General features: G+C 40.9%; 1 long non-coding RNA gene across 1 annotated transcript in view; it reads right to left on the reverse strand.

Moving 5' to 3' along the window:
- The window catches only part of LOC115803132 (uncharacterized), a 128,899-nt gene extending 102,524 nt beyond the window's left edge, over positions 1-26,375 (reverse strand). The window contains exons 1-2 of the long non-coding RNA XR_016394749.1: positions 13,659-26,375; positions 7,158-7,252 (exon numbers count right to left, since the gene is read on the reverse strand). This is a non-coding gene — a long non-coding RNA (uncharacterized LOC115803132). The remainder of the gene's footprint in view (positions 1-7,157; positions 7,253-13,658) is intronic.
- Between the last annotated feature and the right edge of the window lie 306 nt (positions 26,376-26,681).

A 26,681-nucleotide genomic window follows, 5' to 3' on the forward strand; every position in this document is an offset into this window, starting at 1 on the left:
CGAGGGAAGCTAGAGAGTTGTCCAAGGTCACTTGAGCTGGTAACGGCAGAGCCGGCCTTCACACCCAGGTAGGCTGACCCAGCTCCCACTCGTTTAACCACAACACCACCCTGCATTTATAAGTGTTTGTTGCCGACGATGATAATGTAGATGGTGATGATGGCTTCGTTCTTTCAAAAACCAAGATATACAATGGTTTTCATTCTGCTTCTTGAAAAGAAATGATCGTGCAAAAATAAAAACATCCAAAGGCATACCATACAAACTACTACCGATGGTCATTTTCCACGGGAATACAGAAAACACCTATGGAGTGCTTCCTAGCTGGCGGTCACTGCTCTAGGTGCTTCTCTATGTCACTGTCTTTAAGGTACATACTGTCCCCAGGGTACAAGATGAGAAAAGAGGGAAAACAGAGGTAATTAGACTTACCCAGGGTCACGCCACAGGTCCTGAATCTTAGGTTCTTCCTAAATTGCTACTTTTCAAAAGGATGTTTATAACATAGTTATTCTTTTCCTAACCATACCCTGTAAACAAAAATTAATTTGAAGATATTTTTCCAAAAACAGCCAAGCACAGGATTTGAACAAACACTGGCCAAGTTATCTTGTGAAGTTATCTCGATCAGAAACTTTCAGCCATTTGAGGACCAAAAGCTTCTCTGAGAATTTAAAAAACAAATTCCTCAAAGCCACCAAAAATGAAATATTCAGTAGTAATCTTTGATACAACCAGTTTACTTGGGAACAGACATAACAGTTCAGGGAACAGAAATTATTTCAGATCTGAAGTCCTAGTAGGAAAAGCTGAAGGAAATAAGAATTGCACAGTTATAGGGAAAACCTTAGGTAATTATGGCTTTTTATAAAGGCTTTAGAGACTTTAATTCCCTTTAAAATAGAGAGACTGAGAGCCATTCAAAATAGAATTGTCACAGATAAAGCAAGGCATATCAGCAATATTAGGACAGATTTTCCTTCCCATTCTGCTCAGTTAAAAGGTTTCTATATTGGTCCAGGTGAACCTTCTGTCTTCCAGTGAGCATTGAGTATCAGACTCTATCCAAGCTACTGATCACGTATGTTTTTGTTTTGTTTTCTTTTTTGTTTTTAAGGGAAGGGTCGCTGCCAGAACAGCGGGCTGACTTTCTGATAGGGGGAGCTGACCCCGACGACCACGGGTTATTTGCCTGTTTTGTTTGTTTGTTGTTTTTTGCGGTACGCGGGCCTCTCACTGTTGTGGCCTCTCGCGCTGCGGAGCACAGGCTCCGGACGCGCAGGCCCAGCGGCCACGGCTCACGGGCCCAACCGCTCCGCGGCACGTGGGATCTTCCCGGACCGGGGCACGAACCCGCGTCCCCTGCGTCGGCAGGCGGACTCTCAACCACTGCGCCATCAGGGAAGCCCCCGATCACGTACGTTTTACACAGCATAAAATTCACTCGTATTCAGTGTATAATTCAATGATTTTTAGTAACTTTACCAAATGGTGCAACCATCATCACCCGTCAGTTTAAGTATAGTTTCATCTCCCCTCAGAAGCCCCCTCATGCCCACTTACGGGTGATCTCTGTGCCCAGTCCTAACCTCAGACAACCACTAATCTAGTTTCTGTCTAGAAATTTGCATTTTCTGGTTATTTCATGTTCATACAATATGTGCTCGCCTGTGTGTGGCTTCTTTCACTTAGCATCATGTTTCTGAGGTTCTGACACAGCCCGTGTCCGTAGTTTGTTCCTTTTTGGGGCTGAAAAGTATTCTGTCGCATGCACCGGCCACACTGTGTTTATACATTCGTCAGTTGATGGACAGCGGGTTGTTTCTAGTTGGGGACTATTATGAACAAAGCTTCTCTGAACACTCAGGTGGGATTCTTTCTGTGGATACATGTTTCCATTTCTCCTGAGTAGACACGTAGGAGTAGAACTGCTGGGCACATGGTAGTTTTATGTTTAACTTTTTGAAAGATTGCCAAACTATCTTCCAAAGTGGTGTGGCCGGTTTTTGAGACGAGGAAGATCATTTGCTCGGAACTGGTCTAAAACCCAGCTGCTACTTTCTACTCAAACAGAAGCACTAGCCTGCCCTTCAGTGAGCTCCAGTCTGGATTACAGCTGTGAGGATAATAAGGGTTAGGGACAGAACTGCTGGAGTCACCATGATAGCTTTCCCTGGGCGGAAAGACTTCTCCCTAGGGAGAGTTTCTAAGAAAAGTCATCATGGGCATGCAAAATTTAAAGGAACAGAAAATGATTCCCATATAAGGCAGCCTGTAGTAACTGTTTACTGGATCCAGAGTTTCTGTTTGGGATGACGAAGAATTCTGGAAGTGGATAGTGGTGATGGTTGTACAACATCACGAATATACTTAATGCTACTGAATTGCACACTTAAAAAATGATTACGATGGTAAATTTTATGTTACGTATATTTTGCCACAATTTTTTAAAAAGCAAAGAACAGCATCTGGTCACATCATTCCTTTGCATAAATCCTTCACTGTCTTCCTACTACACTGAGAATAAAATTCAAATTCCTCACCAAGGCCTGTAACATCCTGCAGAATCTGGCTCCCGCCCGTCTTTCCACCTCTGCCATTCTTGGTCACGTTGGCCTCCTTTCTCCTTCTGGAACCTTGAGCCTTTCCTTGCCTCTAGGCCTTTGCTTCTGCTGGTCCCTCCCTCCAAGGCGCTTCGCAGTTCTCCTGGTGGACTTGGCCTCATCCTTCAAGCCTCAACTCAAATTCAGAGAGACCCTCCTTAGGTAGCCTCTTAGGTAGGTCTGTCTGTCTCTCTTCCTCCATGCTTTGTTTATTTCCTTCCTAGCATTTACTACAGGCAGTAATTCTCTTGTACTATTTTTTTGTCTACCTCCCCCAATGGAAGTAAGCTCCATGGTGGCGACTTCCTTCTCTGTTTTGCTTACCGGCTACCCCTAGCACAAACATAATGCCTGGTACAGAGCAAGCCTTTGAAAAATATTTGTTGACTATGATAAATAAATAAAAAGAGCTCTCAAGTGTCAAGGAATGAGACTTAATTGCATTTTTAACTATGTTAAGCTTGCATTTAAACATTCATTTTGAAGTTGATTTTTTAATAAAAAATAATAGCTCTCACTGGCCTAGTTTCACACTAATGATTTTTACAAGACTCTTTCCCACATACGAGTGTGATAAAAAATAATCTGGGAAGATTTATTTGCCTTGTATAAATTATTACTTTTTAAAAACCACTTATAAGAGTTAGACAAAAAAGATTAAGATATTTCTGAAGCTCCTTTACACACAAATTATATATTTTTTAAAAAGATCATAGAAAAAGGAATCACACACCCTTCTAATAAAACATTTTCCATAACTCCTTTGCTTAAAGTCAAAAGGATGAATACTAAATTCTAAAATTATAATGGGGAGTGGACAAAAAAATTCCCAAGAGAGATGGAAGAAAACTGAATTCACATATTAAAATTCTATAATATCTATGGAGCCTTCACTCTTGTATTCTGGCTACATGGTAAGTTTACTATTGTAACAAAAGTGACAAATTCAGAATTACTTACCCAATGGCAATGCGCCTATTGGTCAAAACTGCAAAATGTAAGGAATCCACTCTAAGTCCGATCCTCTATCCTCTGGGTATTCAGTGCCCTACCACTATGGCACCCTGCCTTCAAGTGTCATCTAAGGCAGCATTCCATCATCTTGTCCCAGTTAAAACCTACTTATTCTATGTCCAATCCTTCAAGCCAGTGCGATAGGCAGAAAATCTGATAAACTAAACCATAACGATGTGTTAATGGAACCCAAAACATTTATGTGCCACCACGGATTGTCCACTAACATATGTTAGCAGTGGCCTCTTAAAGACAAAGCCTTAATAAGAAGGCATGGCTGCATGGCTTCAGTAGTGAAATCCAGGGAGCACCGGAGGAGACAAAGGTTTTAGATGAAAAAGCAGAGCCTGTGGCACCCACAAAACACGGCAAGGGGAGATGACCAGTAGGTTTTTGGATTTGTGAGTCTGAGACTCAGGAGAGAGATTTGGGCTGGAAAAAAATAGACTTGGGAGCATCAGCCCATGAATGATCATTGGAACCAGGACAGCATGAGTACCTCAGATTGTCCGAGAAAAGTGTGTCCAGTTAGAGGAGAGAATCACTCCTCTTGGCTTCTGCTGGCACCCTTTCGTCTGCCTCTCTCCCAGAGCCTGCTGCCATTCTGGCCACCTCCATTCTTTCTCAATTCAGCAGCAAGAGTTGTCCTTTTGATGACTTGATTCTTTTCCTCAAAACTCCCCAAAGTCCACCCCCAACTCCCTGAGAAAAGACCAAGTCTTCACAGTGGCTTACAAGGACTACAGGATCTGGAACCCGTTGTTTCTCTGACCTCACATCCTAGGGTTCACTGCATCCCACCACCGGGGGCATTCTTCCTGTCCTCAGACACCTCAGGCTTGCTCCTTGCCTTAGGGTTTTTGCACTTCTGTGCTCTCTGCCCGGGATGCTTTTCACTTGTCCTTTTTTTTTTTTTTTAATTGGGGTATAGCTGTTTTGCAATGTTGTGTTAGTTTCTACTGTACAGCAAAGTGCAGTTCCCTGTGCTATATAGCAGGTTCTCATTAGTTATCTATTTTATACATATTACTGTATATATGTCAATCCCAATCTCCCAATTCATCCCACCCCCTTTTCCCCCTTTGGTGTCCAGACGTTTGTTCTCTACGTCTGTGTCTCTATTTCTGCCTTGCAAACAGGTTCATCTGTACCATATTTCTAGATTCCACATATATGCATTAATATATAATATTTGTTTTTCTCTTTCTGGCTTACTTCACTCTGTATGACAGTCTCTAGGTCCATCCAGGTCTCTACAAATGATCCCATTTTGTTCCTTTTTATGGCTGAGTAATATTCCGTTGTATATATGTACCATATCTTCTTTATCCATTCCTCTGTCTATGGGCATTTAGGTTGCTTCCATGACCTGGCTACTGTAAATAGTGCCACAATGAACAATGGGGTGCATGTGTCTTTTTGAGTTATGGCTTTCTCTGGGTATATGTCCAGTAGTGGGACTGCTGGGTCATATGGTAATTCTATTTTTAGTTTTTTAAGGAACCTCCATACTGTTCTCCATAGTGTCTGTATCAATTTATGTTCCCACCAACCATGCAAGAGGGTTCCCTTTTCTCCACACCCTCTCCAGCATTTAATGTTTGAAGATTTTTTGGTGATGGCCATTCTGACCAGTGTGAGGTGATACCTCATGTAGTTTTGATCAGGCTCCCTGACTTCAAACTATACTACAAAACTACAGTAATCAAGACAGTATGGTACTGGCACAAAAAAAGAAATATACATCAATGGAACAGGATAGAAAGTCCAGAGATAAACCCACGCACCTACGGTGAACTAGTCTATGACAAAGGAGGCAAGAATATACAATGGAGAAGAGACAGTCTCTTCAATAAGTGGTGCTGTGAAAACTGGACAGCTACATGTAAAAGAATGAAATTAGAACACTCCCTAACACCATACCCAAAAATAAACTCAAGGGGCTTCCCTGGTGGCGCAGTGGTTAAGAATCTGCCTGTCAATGCAGGGGACATGGGTTCGAGCCCTGGTCCAGGAAGATCCCACATGCCGTGGAGCAACTAAGCCTGTATGCCACAACTACTGAGCCTGCACTCTAGAGCCCATGAGCTACAACTACTGAGCCCACGTGCCGCAACTACTGTAGCCCACGCAACTAGAGCCTGTGCTGTACAACAAGAGAAGCCACCGCAATGAGAAGCCCATGCACCGCAACCAACAGTAGCTCCCACTTGCTGCAACTAGAGAAAGCCCGTGTGCAGCAACGAAGACACAACGCAGCCAAAAAAAAAAAAAAAACAAAAAAAACTCAGAATGGATTAAAGACCTAAATGTGAGACCGGACTCTATAAAACTCTTACAGGAAAACATAGGAAGAATACTCTTTCACCTAAATCACAGCAAGATCTTTTTTGACCCACATTCTAGAGTAATGGAAATAAAAACAAAAATAAACAAATGGGACCTAATGAAACTTAAAAGCTTTTGCACAGCAAAGGAAACCATAAACAAGACGAAAAGACAACCCTCAGAATGGGAGAAAATATTTGCAAACGAATCAACGGGCATAGCATTAACCTCCAAAATATACAAACAGCCCATGCAGCTCAGTATCAAAAAAATGGAACAACCCAATACAAAAATGGGCAGAAGAGCTAAATAGACATTTCTCCAAAGAAGACATACAGATGGCCAAGAGGCACATGAAAAGCTGCTCAACGTCATTAATTATTAGAGGGATGCTTTTCTAGATACCCACAGGTCAGTTCCTTTCCCTTTTTTAAGGCTTTGCTCCAATATAATAATCTCAGAAATGCCTATTCTGATCTATTCTTTCTTTAAATTCCCACCTCCCCCTACCCTATACTCCCTACCCCCCTGTTCTGTTTATTTTTTCTAAAACACTTATTAACGTCTAGTTTTGTAATGATTTATTTTATTATGTGTACACTTACAAATTTCTCCAAGTGCAGGGAGTTTTGTTTGTTTTGTTTGCTAATGTGTCCCAAGTACCTAGAATAATGCCTGGCATACAGTAGGCTCAATATATATTAGTTGACTGTCAAATGAAATCTAAGAGAGAATCCTGAGGACTTGAACATTAAATGTTAGGCAGAAGATCAGCACGCACCTCTCCCCTCCCACTCCCCACAAAAGAAATTGACAAGAAACGTCCTGAAAGACAAAAGAAAATTAGGAGATTATGATTTAAATGAATAAAAGGGAGAAGATGTTTCAAGAACGAAGAGGTGGTCAAGAGTGTCAAATGTTGACCAAGAGTCAAATGAGACGAAGACTGAAAGACATCTAGTGGATTTAGTAACAAAGAATGTGTTCACCTTGGAGAGAGAAATTTCAGTGACATGTAGCTAAGACACATAGGAAAATTTCAACAGAGCTTACTGAAAGTTAAGAGAAAAGAAAAGAAAAATTTAAACCATGAAATCATCAAGCTTATAAAATACAGATATTAGATTTTACAGTTTGTTTCAGTTGTTGATGTATAACAAACCATCCCAAAACTTAATGATTTAAGACGGCAATAATTAGATCATCACTCACGATGTGAGTTGGTTGGATTCAGCCAGGCAGTTCTTCTGCTTCACATGATGGCAGATGAGGTTGCAGTCATCTAAGGCAGCAGTCAGCAAACTTTGCTATAAAGGGCCAAATAGTAAATATTTTAGGTTTTGCGGGTCATAAGGTCTCTGTCATGGCTTTTCTACTCTGCCATTGTAGTGAGAAAGCAGTCATAGATAATATATAAACAAATGGGCATGGCTGTGTTCCAGTAAAACTTTATTTACAGAATCAGATGGCAAGCCACTTTTGGCTGAAAGCCATAGTTTTCTCACCCTTGATTTAGGGGCTGAGCTAGGGTGACACATCCAAGGTGGCTCACTGCTGCAGTGCCTTGTTACTCCTCAGTGTGGCTTCTGCATGTGGTTTGGGCTGTTACAGCACGGTGGCTGGTTCCAAGAATGAAAAGCGGACGTTGACAAGGCTTCTAAGGTTTAGCCCTGGAACTTTCACACCAGGAGGCATGGTTCACTGGAGGCTTACCAAATGTAACAGACAACCACACAACTCTCAGAGTTTTGCTTATTAAAGCTGTGCTCCACTGTACATTCCATCCAGAGACCCTCACCTAAGGAAAAGACTCGGTGACTTGTAAAGCCATCCTTTCCATCATCAATCCTTTCAAGAGTTCTTTATTTTTTTTTGTACCATCAACTGAAAGACTGTATGATTTATTATTTTAAGACAGCCTGAGGAATTATTTCCTTTCCATTAGCCTGGGGAACTCTAGGTCTCCTGACACCCACCCTTGAAAATGCAATTTCCAACACACTGTCCTTAAGCTATAAAGCACAACCCATTAAACTTAGATGATGAGTATGACACAAAAGGGGTATCAGTAGCAAGATGAAAACATCCATACTTAACTACTTGAAGATCTATCAGAGTGATGTTATTTTGCAAAAGTAAGTGAATTATAATCTATATGTTCTATATATTATATTCATATGTAATATATCATGTAACACATGCATATATGAACATATAATCTGTATGTTCTATATGTAATCATAAGTTATGTTATAATCTATATGAATAAATATTCATTTACTCTCTCATCAATTTAAAAATTATTTCTTGAACACTTATTAACTGTTAGATCTTTACTGCGTTGTGGTGATTACAGCCATCACCTTGTTCTTAACGCAGGCTGATAACCTATTAGGTAACCTTGAGCACACAGTAAAACAAAGACTGCATGAAATCAGATAATTTCCAGGGGACTGGAAAAAAAGGGAGGAATTTAATTATCATAAAATTTTTGAACCACAGGAGAACTGAGTGCATATACATAATTTTAGGTTGATATTCTAGTGAACCAATATGGTTTGATGTATCCAGACTACTTTAATCAAATACTATTATTATATTGATAAGAAAATAATACTTGAATACCTACGAGAAGAACTGATTCTACCCTTTAAAACTATGACCAAAAATTACTAAACATGCTGTCAGGGATGTGTGGTTGTATGCCAGGGCAACAAGACACTACCAGGTGAACATATCTCATCTTCCTCGTGTCAATTTTAGTTTAATATTTTGGGAGAAAAAAATTTTAACTGATGAGGACTTTATAATTCTTATCACAATACAGTGAAATGACAAAATATTTTAAAGGCCTTTACAGGTGAAAATTAAAACAATCTCGGTTAAAAAACAGTCAGGTGAAAGTGGAAATAAAAACCACAACAGGAGTATTTCTTAAAAAAATAAAGCACTATATATGAGAATTTTTGGCAGACATTAGAGCAGTGATCAAAGAGAAATTCATAACCTCAAATACTTATATTCATAAAGATAAAACAAGTGAATGACACCCCAGCTCAAAAAGCTAGAAAAACAAAGTCAACCAAATAACTTAAGGAAAGCAGTAATACATATTAAAGCAGAAATTAAAATCCCAGAAAAATAAGAGAACTAATTAATAGATGAAAATGGTTCCTTGGAGGTGAGGGGCACACTGGCTAACGTAAAGGGAAAAAGCATAAATATAAAAAAAAGGAAAGTGAGAAATGTCTTAACATGAAGGAAATTTTAAAAATCATGGAAGACTACATTGTACAATCCTACACAAACAAATTTGAAAACTTAGATAAAATGAATAACTTTCTAGGAATACAATTTTACAAAATTGACCCCAGTAGAAGGAAAATTCTTAAGCAGACATATTTCCATTAAAATTTTTAAGGACATTTTAAAGAACTACCCCATAAAAAAATCATCACGCTCAGATAGTTTCAGAGAGGAATTCTACCTAATCTTGAAAATTGGAGTAATCGCAATGCTATGTGAATTATTTCATAGCATAGAAAACAGAAATGTTTAACTTTTGTATAAAGCAAGATTAACATTCCTACTTAAGCCTAATAAGTATAGCATATACACAAACTTAAAGATGAGTCTCACGAATATTGATACCAAAAAAAAAAACAAAACACCTAAATAAAACATTAGCAAACAGGATCCAATAACATGATTGAGTGGAATTTATATGAGGAGTGCAAGAATGGTTCGATATTAAGAAATCCTTTAATGTAATTCACCATATTAATATAAGAAGGACATTTGTATGATTGTTTTCAATAAATGCTGAAAAGGCTTTTGATACAACTCAACACTCATTCCAATACTAAATAAAATAGGAAGATGGATATTTCCTTAACACAATAAAAAAAATACCTAAGTCCAAAAGCCAGCTTTCTATTTAATTGGGAAACACTAGAGACATTCCCACCAAAGTCAGGTATATGGCAAGGATGCCAACTATCTCTACTACTACATGTTTAACACCATATGTGAGGTATCAGCCAATGCAATTAGACAGGAGGAAGCAATTTGAATTATAAAAATTGGAAACTGAGAAGTAAAACTACATTTGCAGATGACATGATATTATACTTGCAAAAGCCAAGTGGTCCAAAGATAAAACTAACTTAAACAAAAAAAGCAGTTCAATAATATAGCAGGATATAAAATTAACCTACAGAAAACAATAGGTACATATACACAAACAATGACCAGCTAAAAGGGGTAACAAAAACAAAACCCCATTTACAATAGCAACAACAACAAAGATAAAATATTTAGATATTAACAAGAAATGTGTAAAAGTTATAAGAGGAAATCCCATATAAGCATTCCTGAAACATGCAAAAGTATACTTCATGGAAAGACATTCCTTGCTTTTGGGAAGTATCACCCATCATAAATGTGTCACCTACCCCTAAATTATAAATGTAATGCAATTCCAAAAAAAATACTAATAAGTTTTTGTTTCTGACACTGAACAAGTTGATTCTAAACTTCATATATATGTATATTTTTTTATTGGGGTATAATTGCTTTACAATGGTGTGTTAGTTTCTGCTTTATAACAAAGTGCATCAGTTATACATATACATATGTTCCCATATCTCTTCATATATATTTTTAAAAATAAAGTGCAAAAGAATAGGTAGAAAAATTGAAAAATAAAGGCAAGGAGGGAAGACTAGCTCTAATAGCATTGAAACATACTATAAAACCTCTATAATTAAAGCTGTGTGATATTGGAGCATAATATAGACAGACTAGCAGAAAAAATAGGAAGTCCAAAAACAGACCCAAGTATATATGGAAATTTAGCACTAGACTATATATTCAGGATAAATACCCAGAAGTGAGATTGATGGGGCAGAGAGGAAATATAGTTATTTTTAGATATTTAGATAGTTTTAGATATTATTGCTTATTTTCTCATGGGCTCACCAACAGTGTGTCTTGTCAAGGTTTTGAATGTTTGCCACTTAGATAAATGAAAGTAGTATCTCAGTGCAGTTTTAATTTGCATCCTCTTATTATGAATGAAATTTAATCTTTTCATTTGTTCAAGAGCATTTTGCATATCTTTATATCTTCCTTTTTTAATGAAGGAATTTACATACAGTAAAATGTACAGATATAAAGTGTTCAGTTCAATGAATTTTGACAATTGAATACATCTGCATACATACCACTCAGAACAAGATCTAGAATGTTTCTATCACCCCAGAAAATCCCCTTGTGTTCCTTTCCAGCCAGCCCTCCCACCCGCTCCAGAGGCAACCACTTTCTGATTTCTATCACCATAGATTAGTTTTGCTTGTTCTTGGACTTTGTGTAAATGGAATATACATTATGTGTATCTATTTTGTATATGTGTCTGATTCTTCTGCTCAACGTAATTTTTTTAACATCTTTATTGGAATATAATTGCTTTACAATGTTGTGTTAGTTTCTGCTGTAACATAATTTTTTTGATTCATCCATTAATCCATGTTGAGCATTAGTTCATTTCTGCTTATTACTGAGTACAATTCCATTCTATGCATATAACACAATGTTTGCAAAATTAAATTTTATCCTCCATATGGTTTCTCATTGCTGAGGAATGGAGTTGCAAATGTGGAAAGGGAGAAGGATAGAATGAATCCTGGGCTGTTTGATTGGAATTGGAGCTATCAGTGTGAACTCACAGCTTTGAATATGTATAGACAGATGTAGAAATAACTACAGATATGTGTGGGTATATGTGTGTGCATATACATATGTATGTATACGCATGTATGTGCATGTGTGTGCATGTATATACATGTATATACATAGATGTATTCCCTGGCTCTGACAGCATGGAAGCAGTGTCATACCAATAGTAAGGAGTACACCCACCACCTATGCCTTGGTTTCTAAATACCATCCTTCATGAAAAAGAATCGGTGCCCTTTGGAGAAATGGCTGATTCCAGGGCTGAGGCAGAGAAAGTACAAGGTCAGTCTGGAATATCTTCTTCCAGACATTAAGAACACTCTCAAAAACTGACGTAGCTATCTCAAAAGGACAGAGGAGGTGGTGTGAAGGAACTTTCTCTGGCCAAACTTCAGACAATGTGAGCATCAAAACGCATAAAAACAAGAAGAGATTATAACACATTACATTTTTAAAAATCCACAAGTCCCTATTGTTATTAAAAATAAAAAATAAATGTTGCGTAGACGGAAAGGTTTTTTAAAAGATAGAATAATACCAACTCAAAAATGTAAGAAGAAATGATAGAAATAGAAAAATCACCATTTTATAATCACCAGAGGAATAACTGATTCAGACAAAAATCACCATAGTGTAGAAGGCTGCTGGAAAACAGGACATTTACGTGATCTCATGTGAATTCCTTATTAATTATGCAGGGGAAATGTACTGTTATAATGGTAAACTCAGCAGGCACCATATTAACCAAGTGATCAAAGTGAACACTGCCAATAACTGCACACACCGATATCATGTGTCCCCGAGGGGATGCACTGAGAAGTACATAGTATTCCATCCAAAAATGTTGAATCTCATCATAAAGAAAGAATCAGAGAGTTCCAATTTAAGGGATGTTTGGCAACTGGAGCTTGGGCTCCAAAAATATCAATGGCATGAAAGACAAAAAGAGGAGACTAAAGAAATAAGGAAACCAAATGCAATGTGTCATCCTTGACTGGATCCCAGAGCAGGGGAAGAAAAAAACAACAAACACTTTAAAGGACATTATTGAGATACTTGGGGAAATTTGAATATAAGCTGTATGTTAGATAATATTATTGCATCAATGTCAAATTTCTTGAGTATAATAATTAAATTGCGGTTACATAAGAGAATGTTTCTGTTCTTTGGAGGTATAACCTTAAGTACTTAGGGATGAAGTGTCATTGTACCTGCAACTAACTCTTAACTGGTTTAGAGAGGAAAAAAAGGGAAATATCTTTAGGTTCTTTTGTGTGTATCTTTCCATAGGTATGTGTGAAGAGAGAGAAATAAAGTGGATGTGGCGAAATGTTAACAACAAATCTGATGAAAATGGGTGTTGATTGTACTATTTTCTTTTTAACTGTTCTGTAGGTTCAAAATAAACATTTGGGAAAAAACATTATTTTTAAACTAAATGGATTCAATACAAGTCACAAAATATTTTTCGTTTCAAACAGGAGACTTCCAAAAGATGTTTAGACTGACCATGCTTGCTTTGAGCTATGACCCTAGACCCCCCAGGAAATAAACACTACCTTCAAGGTCACTTCAAGGTGAACAGTCCTTCAATGGGGAGGTTCAAGGAGCTTGGTCGGGGGGGTGTGGGGGGGATAGGATGCATCCCTTTGGGGCTGGCTGGATGCCTCAGTTCATTAGAATAGGTCAAGGTCACTGCTGGGAGTGAACCTGTGTTTCATCTCCACAGCCATCTCTTCCAGTTCTTCTGGCAGGAGCCACTATTCCTTCGAGGAACTGGGATTCCCACTCCACGTGCTTCCGTTGGAGATGCCAATCATGGGACCCTGTTCCCTAGCCAAAGGATCAATAAGTAATCCAAGGCTGGCCAAAACAGACCCCAGCCTCGTGGCCACAGAGATTAGCCCAGGGAAGGGTATGTGACCTAAGCTGGGCCCATCAGGTTCCTATCCTGATATTTTGTTAGTGGATGCTCACCTTCCTCTGGGTTCCTTTGGACAGGATAATGAGAATCTGGAGCTGTCTGTTCCAGCAACAAAAAGAGTCGAGACCACCACGCTCAGCTGCTGTGCTGTGCTGTGGGGCGAGGTGCTGGCTTTGCTGTGGCGTCATCGTTCAACTCACAGCAGCTCCATGATTACTGTTCCCTCGTGGACCTTGTGACTGCTGGGTCACCTGGTCCTGATTTAGAGTTGTCTCACCTTACCCTCGGTTTTGTTTTCCACTGTTTCAGTTACCCTCGGTCAACCGCAGTCTGAAAATATTAAGTGGAAAATTCCCAAAGTAAACAATTCATAAGTTTGGGGGGGGGGTTGTTTCTTGCTTTGTTGTTTTTGTTTTTGCTGCACCGTGTGGCTTGTGGGATCTTAGTTCTCTGACCAGGTATCGAACCCAGGCCACAGCAGTGAAAGCACCGAATCCTAACCACTGGACCGCCAGGGACTTCCCAACAATTCATAAGTTTTCAATCACATGCCCTTCTGAGTAGCGTGATGAAATCTCACGCCATCTCGCCCCATCTCGTGATATCTCTCCCAGGACACGAGCCATCCCTTTGTCCAGCGTATCTTGCCTGTCAGCCACTTAGTAGGCCTCTCAGTTATCTGATCTACTGTCGAGGTATCACAGTGCTTGTGTTCAAGTGACCCTTATCTTCCTTAATAATGGCCCCAGAGCGCAGAAGTAATGATGCTGGCACTTAGGATAATGCCAAAGAGACGCCACAAAATTCTTCCTTTAAGTGAAAAGGTGAAAGTTCCCCCACTTAATGAGGAAAGGAAGAGAAATCGTGTGCTGAGGTTGCTAAGATCTACTGTAAGAATGACTCTTCTGTTGGTGAAACTGTGAAGAAGGAAAAAGAAATTCATGCTAGTTTGGGTCTCAAACCTCAAACTGCAAAAGTTACAGCCACAGTGCATGATAAATGCTTAGTTAAGACGGAAAAGGCTTTAAATTTGTACAATAAGGTATTTTGAGAGAGAGAAAGAAACCACCTTCACGCCATGTTTATTACAGTATATTGTTATAATTGTTCTGTTGTATTTTTAGTTATTGTTCATCTCTTACTGTGCCTAATTTATAAATCAAACTTTATCACATGTATATATGTATAGGAAAAAATTAGTTTATATAGGGTTTGGTACCTATGTATCTGTGGTTTCAGGTATCCATTGGGAGTCATGGGACGTTTCCCCTAAGGATAAGGGGGGATTACTATACAGGGAGCATCTTATGCCACAGACTGAGCTCTATTTTATAGATCACGCGGCACATATGCATGTGGGCACACGTGAGCACACATACACACCCCTCTGCAAAACGCCTTCTTATTTGCCGAATCCCTACCCTCTCATAGGTCATTCATTCTTTCAACAAACATAGAAGACCAACCGTGAGCAGACGTGGAATGCAGCTCTGTGCGACTGCGGGGCCCAAACACCACCCTGATTGCCAAGAACTCCCCCAAAAGGCTTATCAACACGGCTCTGTGGGGCCCACGCCTAGAGATTTTGGAGACACTCTGTGTGTATTTAACAAGTCACCCAATGCCTATTCCAGTCTAGAAAACACTGCAGGGGGAGCCAGGGAAATCCAGGTGAACACCGCTCAGAGCTTTGTCTCAGGGGGCATTAGATTAGCGGGGACGAACGCAGCAGAAGTCAGCGAGGCGTCCAAAGCGAACACTGCAGAGCGTCAGCGGAGGAATCTAAAGCTAGCCGGCAGCGACGTGCGTCGGGGTCTTGCTCGTGGGTGCTCGCGGGGTCTCTCTCCTGGTTATCATGCCTGCTTTGTGTCTCAAAACAGTGCCCTCAGAGGGAGGACTCAGCCTGACGATTTCACAACAAGTTCACGTCGGCAATTGGGGAAATGAGGCCATTTAGGGAGCTGCTGCAGGTGCCTTGTGGTGGAGCTAGATGTGGGGTGCCGGAGGGGTGTGAGTGTGCGGTGGGTGTGTTGTAGTGTGTGTGCATGTACAGCCTCACCTAGGGCTCTTGACCTGCATGCGTTCACAACAACCTTTCAAAACCGTATGTTCTCAGCAAGGGGACAGTGCTAATGGGACCACATAAAGCTCTAGGTGAGCTTTTTGCCAAATCAGAGTGTGCCGCCCATGGTAACCTTCTGGATGAAAATCACAGTGTGTTGTAATGATAATAACTGTAGTTTATTGGCCAGATTGTTACATGCCAGGGAACGCAATAGCTGCTTTTTGTAATTCTCATTTAATCCTCTCAAGAACCCCCTGAAATCAGTACTATTATCCTTATTTGACAGATGGGGAAATGCAACTTAGAAGCGTTAGTACAACCTTTTGCTTGAGTTCTTGAAGTGTGTTTGTAAGTGATCCTTAATAGATATTATAATCTAATGTATATCAATTAAGTTACAAGATGTTTCCTCAACTATTACTTATTGGACAAATATTTATCGAGCACCCCTTATGTGCCTAGTTCCCTGCTAGATGTTATAGGAAAGACTGAAAAGCATCATACATAGCTCTCTCCTTAGAAGCGGTTCATTTGGTCTGGAGGTAGAAGCATAAAATGATATTTTTGTGAGCTACTTTCCTTATTTGTGTTGCACTTTTACAGCAATAGTACTTGGACTCGTAGTTGTGTAAGTCTCTGCCCCTCCTTTGCCCCCTAGGGGTAAGGAAAACCATTTCACTCACCTTTGTATTCCTCGCACATAGCAGGTGTCTTATCAATGTTGGCTGAATCAATGAACTGTTCGTCTGGGAGTTGGAAGGTATGAATGAACATTCTAACCCTTTCCTTATTCAGAGGCTGGAGGGTTTCGTGCAACTTGCAAATGAACCCAAACCCAAAATAGAACACAGCTATTATTCAGCAAAAAAAGTTTTCAAAATAATGAGTATGTTCCATATGCAACCATTCTGAGGTACTTTTTAACCAACTTCCCTGAATGTCCCATGAGATGCTAATAAGTTTTTCTTAAAAAAGAAAATAATTCCACAGTCAAATACATCTGGGAAATGCAGGGCTCGGTAGGATTACAGGATTTCGTTTCTGCAGGAATACTCAGAGCCCATAATAGAGTACCGTGTACTCTGTATAAACCAAAAGATGCAGATGGGGAAATGAAGAATATACCATATATGATAAGCAATATTTTCCAAATTTCTCTGACAGTAGATTCTTCGGAGGAAGGGGTGAGGGGAGTAAAAAAAAGAGTTAATTGCAGGGCTGGAAGTAGTGTGAAGTGAGTGAGACACCTAGGGCACAACATTTAAGAAAGCCCCTACCTGTAATGTGAGCTGGTGCAGCCACTGTGGAAAACAATATGGAGGTTCCTCAGAAAACTAGAAATAGATTTAGCATATGATTCAGCAATCCCACTCCTGGGCATATACCCGGACAAAACTATAATTCAAAAAGATACATGCACCCCTATGTTCGTAGCAGCACTATTCACAATAGCCAAGACATGGAAACAACCTAAATGCCCACTGGCAGATGAATGGATAAAGAAGATGTGGTACATATATACAGTGGAATACTACTTTGCCATAAAAAAAGAAAGAATGCCACTTGCAGCAATATGGATGCAACTAGAGATTATCATACTAAGTGAGGTAAGTCAGAAAGAGGAACACAAACACCATATGATATCACTTATATGTGGAATCTAAAATATGGCACAAGGACTTCCTTGACGGTGCAGTGGTTAAGAATCCACCTAACAATGCAGGGGACATGGGTTCGAGCCCTGGTCCAGGAAGATCCCACATACTGCGGAGCAACCAAGCCCGTGAGCCACAACTACTGAGCCCGGTGCTACAACTACTGAAGCTCTCGCGCCTAGAGCCCGCACACTGCAATGAAGAGCAGCCCCCGCTCACCGCAACGAGAGAAAGCTCGCGTGCAGCAACGAAGACCCAACTCAGCCAAAAATAAATAAATAAATAAATAAATTTATTTTTAAAAATAAAATAAAATATGGCACAAATGAACCTATCTATAAGACAGAAACAAACTCACAGACATAGAGAACAGACCTGTGGTTGCCGAGGGGGAGGGATGCACTGGGAGTTTGGGGTTAGGAGATACAAACTATTAGATTTAGAATGGGCAAACAACAAGGTCCCACTGTACAGCACAGGGAACTATACCCAATATCCTGGTAAAAACCATAATGGAAAAGAATTATTTTAAAAAAAGAACGTATATATGTGTATAACCGAGTCACTTTGCTGTACAGCAGAAATTAGCACAACATTGTAAATCAACTATACTTCAATAATAAAAAAAAAAGCCCCCACCTGTGCAAAAGCACTTCCACAACACAAGAGTGAGCACGTCCCTCAGTTTCACATCCTAGGTGCCTCACTGCCTCACCCGAGCCCCACAACAGAAAGAATGCCCAATACGACCACTGAAAGAACTCTGCCATAAACACGATTAGGGAAATGTTCTCTGGCCACTCCTCATTTGCAGTATCTAGTCAGGGGTCATCATTTTAAAGATGACAAAAACATTTCTGGACCTTCTTCCACATGTTCTATAGTGATTCTGGCTCAGCTTAGGGGCTGTGGAGTCTTTTCCTGGCCCTGCCCAAGAGGCAGAGCCTTCTGTGGAGGGCTGGCCAAGGGCACCAGAACCCAGATGGTGTTCTGAGCAGAGCCAGGCTGCCCCTTTGAGCTGGTCCAGGGAAAGGAAGTCCAAATGGAACTGGTCTGTTCCACGCACCGGAAATCACTGGTTGCTCTGTTTCTTTCATCCTTGAAAACAGCAGAGGAAGAGAAAGTCAATAAATGATTCCTTAATGACTAGGACAATGTCTGGGGCTCAATAAACAGAATGAATGAATGAGTGAATAAATGAATGTATGAACATATGAATCAGATAGAGGCCCCTGCCTTCTTTTTAGAGTCTCTCTTCTGAGCCAGATGTTCTGCTTAGATCTTTGCTGTTTTCCATTTGTACACTCTCCTCAATGTCCCTCCTCAATGTCCCTGTTTGATCTTACAGCTAATGACTAAAGCTGGTTGGGGCAGAGAGCCTGAGAACAAATTGTTTGTTCAAGAAAGTGTGTACATTCTACAAACTCACTTTCCTTCCCTCTCCCATTTTCTTTCTTCCTGTTTCTTTTAACCCATGAAAACAATCATCTTGAAAGTTTCACAGTGGCATACACTCAGATGCACTTAGGATACTCGTGAATTCAATGTCACTATAACTCTTATACCCTCTTTTTTTTTTTTTGGTTTAAGTAAAAAAAAACTTCAGGGGAAACCCAATCCAAATAAATGTAGTAATATATATAGCTTTTCAAATGGCATGCTGAAATATCAGGTAACAAACAAAGTTTTGCTTGGTTATCAATCTAATTAGACTCTAACACAAGCAAGTGATAGGAGATAGTTCTACATTATAGTCCAGTTCATGGAAGAACTAAGAAGCAGAAAGTGCATATCTGTATAATTAAAACAGCTACTGCATTTACTAAATATCCATATACTCCCTGGGCAGGAATTCGGTTTTCCTGAGAGGGTGCCATTAGGATTTTCACACTCTAGGTCGAGAAAACTGAAAGAACCACTGTGTTTCTCAGGACCCAATTTGACTCATTGGTGTCAATGGTGGCTATGCCTGTGTTGTCACATGAAATGATCACTTTGTCTTGCCCCTCATAAATTTTCTAATATTCCTTCTCTTTTCAGTATTTGCATTTTATGAGATCAAACTCTTTTAAGTAACAATACACATTTTCCCTCCGTGACTAAACATTTCATCTAGCACTTATGATGCTAGTAACATATTCAATACCTTCTGTAACCACGTGGTTGAATCACTGAGGAAACATGCAACATACCCAGCCCTTAAAAGTCACTAAACCTTACCCTCCAAACTGCAAACAGTGGACATCAAAAGTTGTCCTTTTTTTTTTGCGGTACGCGGGCCTCTCACTGTTGCGGCCTCTCCCGTTGCGGAGCACAGGCTCCGGACGCGCAGGCTCAGCGGCCATGTCTCACGGGCCCAGCCACTCCGCGGCATGTGGGATCTTCCCAGACTGAGGCACGAACCCGTGTCCCCTGCATCGGCAGGCGGACTCTCAAACACTGCGCCACCAGGGAAGCCCAAAAAGTTGTCCATTTTATATGCTGCTCTTGCATTTTATCTTTGCATATTTTTCAGGGACCCTTTCACAGCAACACATAGAAGCAGAGAGAAAGGAAGCTCCTTTCCGCGTGAGAAGAACCTTGGATTCTACTCCTGAACAATGGGTGGTATTGGGTGAAAGTATGAATTTACCAAAAGCCCACGAAGCAAATCTTTTCTACCTCTCAAAAATGTAGCTGGCATAACATCAAGGCTGTGTACAAGGACCTCCTTGGGCTCTTGTGCCAGGACAAAAAAATGTCTTGTGCCAAATGAGGAGGGAAATATGCCCTTTGAGTTTGAGTTGACTTGTTTATGGAAGGAGGCAAACAGCATGGGTTTTAATCCCACGTGCGCTGCTTTGCTTACTCAGTTCTGACGAGTCACATTGCACCTTAACTCATAAGGGTTGGTTTCCCATCCAAGAAGGGCAGTTTTTAATTGGTCACACCATTTTGCATGGCTGTTTATCCTCAGGTGATTTCAGTGTGGTATCAGATGTTCTAAGAAACTGGTATTAATACAATAACAAAAACTGCCTCAGGTAATTGACTTGGCTTAACTTGTCCCATGCTGGTGATGGCACTGCACATCTTGAGTCTTCCTAAATTACCATAGGTGTTCGGTTTGGTTTCAAAGGGTATCCCTCTAGGCAAAGTGAATTGAGGAAGCCGAATTATCTAACAAAATTCTACAGTATTGTAGATGATTGAGTTTAACTCATAACAAGTGCCAAGGTACCAAAAAACACCTAGGTATTACTATTAAATAAACTGCAGATAATCTGGCCCTTGGCTACCAATTCAACCTCTTCTCGGGTCACTCATCCTTCAATTATGACCCTCAAATCACAATGGTCTTGTAACTGGTCCTAGAACATGGCAAGCCCCTTCCCATCTCAGGGCCTTTGACCTTGCAGTCCCTTCTGTTGAATGCCCTTCTCCTGGCTAGTCTCCAATGGCTGGCTCCCTCTCATTCCTTAGGTCTCAGCCTAAACATTCCATCTTCAGAAGGGCCAGTGGCCTCCTCATCTCTTGCCCCATTATTTTTCTAGGAGCCTTGTTCATTTCCTTCATGGCAGTCATCATATTCAGAAATTAATTGACTTTCTTTGTTTACTAATTTATAGTCTGTTTCCTCCCTCCAGGAACATAGAGATCATATTTGTATTTCCAGTACCAAACATAGGAAGGCACTTGCTATGGGCTAAATTGTGTCCTTCCCAAATTCATATGTTGAAGCTGTAACCCCCAATGTGATGGTATCTGGAGGTGGGACTTTAGAAGGTAATTAGTGTTTAGATGAGGTCATGAGGGTGGGGCCCTCATGATGGGATTAGTGCCCTTATATGAAGAGATACCAGAGAACTAACTCTCTTTCTCTTTCTCTCTCTGCCATGTGAGGACACAGTAAGAAGGCACCTATCTGAAAGCCAGGAAGAGAGTTCATGCCAGGAATCAACAATGCTGGCTTCCTGATCTTGGCCTTCCAGCCTCCAGAACTGTGAGAAAATAAATTTCTCTTGTTTAAGTCACCCAATCTATAGTATTTTATTATGGCAGTCCAAGCAGACCAATACAACATTCAATAAATCTTTGCTGAATGAATGAATATATGATCTCCTGTATGCAATCAACGGTTAACTACATTTTATAATCTGAATGGTCCTGGGATGATTTTTTAAAGTGTCAGTTGGCCAGGGTTTCATACTGTATTTTTTTAGTCCATTGTGATGTGGAGCTTTATTAAACACACGCCTACCTTTCTTTGCTACTCTTATCACAAATTTCTGTTACTGCTAAACTTTATTGAAAGATACATCCAGGCAAAGTCCATATGCACAGTTGGCTACCAGATCAGATGTTGTAACTAACCAGGCTTATCCATCAAAGAGCTTTTATTTTATTTTTTAAAAAAATACTGGGCCATTGTTTGAATTGTTCAAAAGTTTCAGCACCATGTAGACAAAACCACAGAGCTCTGAACACCTCCATGGAACTGCATGATTCTTTGTGGGATGAATTTATACAGGTTTATTCTAAAAATTTCCAGACTTTTCTTAGATTCTAAGGGAAGATAGTTTAAAAATGGGTCTAATTTTTTTCTAGTCATCACAGTCCTTATAAACATTCATTCACATTCCTCAGAATCATCTATTTATCTTTTAATATACTTTAAAATCTAAAACTTAAGATTTTACCTATTTATTTAAAAGAAAAGTCTATTGGGTTATTCTGGACAACATCACTGTGCTGGGGAAGGGTGACATAGGTCAGTGTTATCTTTTTCTGGGCAAGAAGCTCAGGACTCTGAAATTGTTTCCCTGCTTGCTGGTCCAAAGAGCAATCAACAGTTTGTATATAACACGCACCCAGTCTTAGAATCTGAGGTCACCTTCAGTACGTTTTGCAGAGAAAATGATTGTACTACTAATATCCAAATTACATCTATGGGCCTAAAGGCTTAGATATGCTAACTTATTACTGGCACGCTACCAAGAAAAATACATGGTGTCAACAGATATTAACGGAGTCATTACTATGTGCCAGGCATTGTCATCAGGATTTTAAACACTGATCTAATTTGATCCTCAGAACGACCCTATGAGGTAGCTACTATCATTACCCTATTTTACAGATGAGCAAACTAAGGCTTTAGGGAACACACAAGAGACTTTCAACCATGTCAGTCTCACCGCACCAAAGTACTGGCTCTAACCTCTAACGATATTACCCAGCTTTCTCGGATCTCGTAGCCTCATTTATCAATCCCCATTTAATGAAAGTCTTACCCTTCTAGAACACTGCGATAATTGGCTACTGGTCAGCCTCAAATTTGTCCCTGCCATGGGAGAAAAGAAAGGGCCCTACTCAAGAAAATAGTGTGAGTGATGTCTGAAAAAACTTGGCTTAAGTACTTAAGAGAACAAATTATTTTCCAGTTAAAATGCCCGTTTGTAGGAGAAAAAAAAAGCATGACAATTTTGAATAATTCTTATCTACTCATTAAACAGTTGCCCTAGGGAAATGTATGCAATATTCACTTAGCCTAGTTCAAGTTTCTTATATGCTTCAAAGTAATAAAATCATCCATGAGAACTGTAAGCTTCTTGAGAGTCCAATCATGAGAGTTTTGTTCACATAGCATATGTCTGGTACATGGAAAACTCTCAGTACAATCCTCCCTCAGAATCCGCTGGGGATTGGTTCTAGGACACCTCCCACCCCCACAGATACTAAAATCTGAGGATGCTCAAGTCCCTTATATAAAATGGTGTAGTATTCGCATATAACCTATGCACATCTTCTTGTAAACTTTAAATCATCTCTAGATTACTTGTGACACCAAATACAATGTAAATGCTATGTAAACAGTGGCAAGTGAGGGGCAAATTCAAGTTTTGCTTTTTGAAACTTTTTGGAATTTTTTTTGGGTGGTGGGGTTGAATCTGCAGATGTGGAACCCACAGGTACAGAGGGCTGGCTGTAAATGTTTTTGTTAAATAAATACTACAACCCCTTAAATTTTCTTTAATTAGCTGCTACTCAAACCTCAGACTACCTCCCTCTGCATGTCTGTGAGTGGTAAAGTTTTATTAAATTGAATCCTTATCTTCAGCTAGTTTGTCATTATTTTCTAGATTTCTCCATGTTTTCTTCCTAAGAGGTGGTCTGGACCCTAATCATCTTTGTTTGACAATAGCGCTGCATTGGTAAGTTCAGAAAATGAGGGAAAATTAATTCTCTCTTTTTATGATGCATGAATTAGTTCTGTATATAATGTAGGACCAATAGCTAATAGCAGAGCTATAAAATTTCAATTGGTAAGTCTCTTCTGGTGGAAATAAACAACAAACCTGGTCACTGGAAGGGGAGGTGGGATTCAGGTGCTAATTTGTAACCATTCAATGAATGTTCTCTGCAATTGTCAGTGCTGGCACCAACCCAAACTCGGCTGGGTTCCCTAATGCTACCCAAACCCTCTCCCCACATCCTCTCCTCGTCGTTCTCTCCCCATGGAGGTGGTGCTCCACGGACTTAGGCAGGTTTGAGCCCAGAGGTGTAAAAAGCCTAGTTTCTTATGGCAATGAACCACCTCTGACCCTAGCTCCCAGCATGGCAGCTGCCCACTTCAAGAAAAACTTAAAACCCCATCCAGGGCTTCCCTGGTGGCGCAGTGGTTGAGAATCTGCCTGCTAATGCAGGGGACACGGGTTCGAGCCCCGGTCTGGGAAGATCCCACATGCCGCAGAGCAACTAGGCCCATGAGCCACAACTACTGAGCCTGCTTGTCTGGAGCCTGTGCTCCGCGACAAGAGTGGCCCTGATAGTGAGCGGCCCGTGCACCGCGATGAAGAGTGGCCCCCGCTTGCCACAACTAGAGAAAGCCCTCGCACAGAAACGAAGACCCAACACAGCAAAAATAAATTAATTAATTAATAAACTCCTACCCCCAACATCTAAAAAAAAACAACCCATCCAAAGAAGCCTGCCTCTCACAAGGTTTCCTCAATACTAAAATGTCACTTTTCTCTGCACCTTGCATGACTCTAAGTTCCATTTTTATTCCCACCCACAAATGAAGGTGTACATTCTCTAGGACCTTGCTATTCATATATCATCAGTATGATCTGGGAGCTTTGTGAGGAATGCAGAATCTCAAGCCCAGCCCCAGATCTAGAAGGAGAGAATCTGAATTTTAATAAGATGCTCAAGAGATCTGTATGCAGAGTGAAATGTGAGAATCACTGCCCTAAGAGACATCGGAGGGAGGGGGACGTTCTCCGAAGAGGAAACAACAGACTTCGGTGCAAGTCTCTTCTTCTAAATAAATGTCACTTGTTGGGTGCCCAAAGCATCTCTTCCTTCTTTGCCTTAGCCTGTGTGTGTGTGTCTGTGTGTGTGTGTGTGTGTGTGTGTGTGTGTGTGAGTGTGTGTGATGAGCACTTTAGCACCTATTTGATAGATCTGAGTGCAAACCTTTACTATCCTCTATTTTGTCAGCTCCCTGCGCTGGCTTCATCTTTCAAATTTTCAGTTACTACCTGTTCGTTTCTTCCTTCTGATCGCTACACACCTTCTCATCTTTAATAAGAGGCAGTTATCTGGGCGATTTCTGCTTACAGGTCAGAGGTATAGAGTTGCAAGAGACTGTCATTCTCACCCTAACAACCAAAACAAGCCAGGTAAGCCCAAAATAATCAATGGCTTTTAAAACCCATCAGAGAACTGAGGGCACCAAAAAATCTAAATGAACTCAACTCAAAGTGACAAGCTCTCCATAAGAGAAAAGAGACCCAGAGCCACTTTTGCCTCTGGTGGAATGGCAGAAGGAAGAAGAGTTTGTGATCCGTGGGGATAAGATGAACTCAGCTGAAGTTTCACCAAACTTGTAACGGCTGCCTGTGGGCCGAGGAGCCGTAGCCACAAAGCGAGTCTGCACCTACGCACCTAACCTGTCCTAGGAGCCCGCACACGGGGTTGGAAGTAGTTCACCAAAGTTGTGGGCAGGGAAGAAGTGCTGAGGAGGACTCCTTGAGGCATTTCACAGAGTCTAGGGAGCTGCTAACGCCTGCAAGGAGCAAAAAGTCTGGAAGAGGGCTTCCCTGGTGGCGCAGTGGTTGAGAGTCCACCTGCCGATGCAGGGGACACGGGTTCGTGCCCCGGTCCGGGAGGGTCCCACGTGCCGCGGAGCGGCTGGGCCCTTGAGCCATGGCCGCTGAGCCTGCGCGTCCGGAGCCTGTGCTCCACAACGGGAGAGGCCACAGCGGTGAGAGGCCCGCGTACCGCAAAAACAAAAAAAACAAACACAAACAAACAAACAAAAAGTCTGGAAGAGATTTCCAGTGGGTGCAGAAAGCAGGGGACAAAGGTCAAAGAGAAATCAAAAAGCTATCAGCTGTAAGGCAGACGGCGTGTATCTGTGGCGAAAGCTCTTAAGTAAGTGGATCATCTGATGACAGAGGAACTTACACATTTCTTTTTTTTTTTTTTTTTAAGAATTTTATTTATTTATTTATTTATGGCTGTGTTGGGTCTTCGTTTCTGTGCGAGGGCTTTCTCTAGTTGTGGCAAGCGGGGGCCACTCTTCATCGCGATGCGCGGGCCTCTCACTACCGCGGCCTCTCTTGTTGCGGAGCACAGGCTCCAGGTGCGCAGGCTCAGTAGTTGTGGCTCACGGGCCCAGTCGCTCCGCGGCATGTGGGGTCTTCCCAGACCAGGGCTCGAACCCGTGTCCCCTGCATTGGCAGGCGGACTCTCAACCACTGCGCCACCAGGGAAGCCCCTATACGTTTCTTAAAACAGGCTTTTTCTGGGTTTGGGCCAAGTTTTTTATTAGAATGCAAATCCAGTCTAACATGGTTCCGTTCGGATAGGACCTAAGAAACATCTTCATGGAATTTGCTGAACATTTTGGACCCTGCTTTGCCGCCTTCTCCCCTAAAATTCCCTCCTCATCTCTTACATCAACTCTTTCCCCTCCCCCTTACCTTCATCTCTCTGCTCACCCTTCCTGTCTCCTCCCTCCCCGCCCCCTTAACCTTCTCCCCTCCCCTCTCACTCCCCTCCCCCATCCTCCTACCCACCCCCTCCTTCCCCTCCCCACCTGTATTTCTAAGTGTTACCCAACCCACCGTCTCTTCCTCGGCCCCTTGTTTCCCAGAGGCGGTATTTGGTATTTACCTTAATAGACTCATTGCTTTAATTTGTTCATTTTTCCTCAGTGAAGACTCATGTCAGTGTTTCTCGGAGAGACCCCCTTGTTTATTTAGGGAATATGAAATTGAACTGGGACACTCACCTCACGTGAATATAAACTCACTATGTAAGTTTTCACATATGTAAATTTTCACACAATACAGGAATCTAGCTACTAA

This window comes from Delphinapterus leucas, chromosome 10 (genome assembly GCF_059928025.1).
Source record: "Delphinapterus leucas isolate spDelLeu-1000000601 "Yukka" chromosome 10, BTC_Dleu_Yukka2, whole genome shotgun sequence".
NCBI classification, from domain to species: domain Eukaryota; kingdom Metazoa; phylum Chordata; class Mammalia; order Artiodactyla; family Monodontidae; genus Delphinapterus; species Delphinapterus leucas.